The sequence below is a fragment of the Solanum stenotomum genome, chromosome 10 (genome assembly GCF_019186545.1).
Source record: "Solanum stenotomum isolate F172 chromosome 10, ASM1918654v1, whole genome shotgun sequence".
Taxonomy (NCBI): Eukaryota; Viridiplantae; Streptophyta; class Magnoliopsida; order Solanales; family Solanaceae; genus Solanum; species Solanum stenotomum.
In genome coordinates, this window is record NC_064291.1 from 45,695,477 (window position 1) to 45,698,118 (window position 2,642).

The following is a 2,642-nucleotide window of genomic DNA, read 5'->3' on the forward strand; positions in this document are numbered from 1 at the left end:
CATTCATAATTCTAAGTTTCAAACTTGAAATAATATATTAAAAGATAAAAACTATGAAAAAGTATAAGAAATATTTAAAAATTATATCAAAGTAAATATTTTTATGTATAAAATAAAATTTTAAAATTATATATATAATGTCGGGTTGGTTTGGTCTCGGGTTGATTTTTTTTAGTTAAAACCAAACCAACCCAAATATAGTCGGGTTTTTTTTCAAAACCAAACCAAGTTAAACCAAACCACTAGTCGGGTTTTTTTCGGGTTGACTCGGTTTGCGATTTGGTTTGGTTTTCGATTCGGCTTTGTACACCCAGCTTGTAGAAAGATAATTATGAATGTTAGTATGTTACAGAATTTCACATAGTTTTTCTCTTTCGTAAAATTTAAATAAAAAGAACTTCAGTTTCCTTTGCTTATATATAATAGAAGTAATCCTTCTTACACTTGTAATATTCTTTGCGTTAGCTAATTGTTGGTCGTCTCTAGTAGACTACAAAGGACTTGGTTCCTTCACTTTGTCCGTAGAACTTCTATAATCCAGCTGTTCTTTCAATAGACATGGTAAGAGTCTGGTATTTCGATAGCTATTTGTCTATCATAAATACTATGAGTTCCTTATTTAAGACATGTCTGAAAGTTAATATAATTATTATATAGTATTTGTCAATCGTCAAAACTTTACATTTAACATAGCTCAATACGTGGTTTCTGCGCGTTGATAACAATTTGGCAGGCAAGAAGAAGCTCTTCTTAGAAAGTTGTCGATGCCTCTGCTTAAAATGACTTTTTTAAAAAAAATCTAAGAAAGGCTAATATGATCTTTATCCTATAGTAATATTAATAAATATAGTTGTCAAATTAATTCATTTTGTATGTTTGGATCTCTAGAAAGACATTATTATCAGCTGATCAATATTTTTGTTGGGTTCTGAAGGGTGATTAAGGTGTCATGCGGAAGTTTACAATTTGCAAATCATATAGTTGATAAATCAGATAACAAAAAACTTATACTAAAAATCAAAATATTATCATATCAAAACTAATATAAAGAAAAACATTGAAACTTTAGAGAGAATAAATCTCCCCATAAACAAGACTCTTAAACGACTACATTGTGAATTCTATTGTTCTATGTTAGAAGAAAACAAACCTATATTTATAGAGTCCTAAAACCTTTTCTTACTAGAAAAAGAGTCCTAAAAGGAGAGAATAAACCAAATATGAAAGAATATTATATTTTTCTTTCAAGAAAAGTAAAAACATTTATGGTAATATTTTATCTTTTCTTTAAAAAAAAAAAAATCTTAAATTATGGTAAGAAAATTAGGGCAAAACCCTAACAATTTTCTCTATTAGCTTCATTCTTTATGTCGTTATAGATGTGACACTAACTTTATAAGTCCCTAACTTGCTTAGTAATTACAAGGAGGTTATTTGGTTTTACGTCCCCTTTCTTCATGTGTTTCTATTTTTGATTTGATAATATACAATGTAGGAATTCATGTCAATCCTCGTCACCTCAAGGCAAATTTAATTAAGAAAAACAAGAAAAGATTGAAAATGATACAATCTCAATTTGTACCATGCAAATATATACTACGAAAAGTTCCAAAAGAATAAGATCAAAGATGGATTGCTCCTAAATCATTTGGTATTAAGCATCAGGACCTAAATTAAAGACCTCACATAATTGTAATTAAGACTACTAATAATTCATGGTAATTTTTAAAGATATTATACTATGGAATCATAGTAGTAATTTCATCCTCGAGTTAACACACACGAAAATAAAATTTTCTTTACATAAATCAAGGACCAAAACAGTGTCGGCTCTTGCCTTTAAATTTTTAGGCCAATGCCTGATGCCCCCAACTCAAATTTCTATAAACAAAAAATCATGTTTAATTTTTTATGAAAAAAATTAATTATTTATAATAAAAAGTATATATATATATATATATTATATTTTCTTTGCTAACACTCACATTATTTATCATTTTTAACTCCTTCAATATTTTAACCCTTTAACTTCAATTTTTATGTTTCATTTAGGCAATGTGGAAGAGTGTGTGCATCACACTTTCTCTAAGAGAGTGAAAGACAAAAAAAAGTATTTTAAAAAATAATAATAAAAGACTAACCCTTCAGCTCTATTTTTTTTAATGTACCATTTAAACGCAAAATATTAATTTTATGATTTCTTTATTTTTATATATGCTCTTCAACTACAATTTTGCATTTTAAAAATCGTCGTTCATCCGTTAGTTATTATAACAAATTAAAATTGACGGATGATCATTGATTTTTTTTTTATTTTAAAAAAAGTAACATTTTCTTTTTGAGAGTTTCCCTATATTTTTGCATGAAAAATAACCGACGAAAGTGCGTCGATTTTCTTTCTTAAGAAAATCAATGACAGCCCAACGAAGTCTATCGAGTTTCAACATTTTTTAAAGTATTATTAATTAGCAATGAACATGAGGTTTTTTTTTTACTCGTATTTAGTTGAATGAAAAATTAGAAAGCTGATATTTGAGTTAGTCCAAATAGATTAGATATGAAAAAAAATAATATGTGGTGTTATTTAATTTAATTAATTGTTTCAAAAAGAAAACCAACACACTTTCGTCGATTATTTTTCA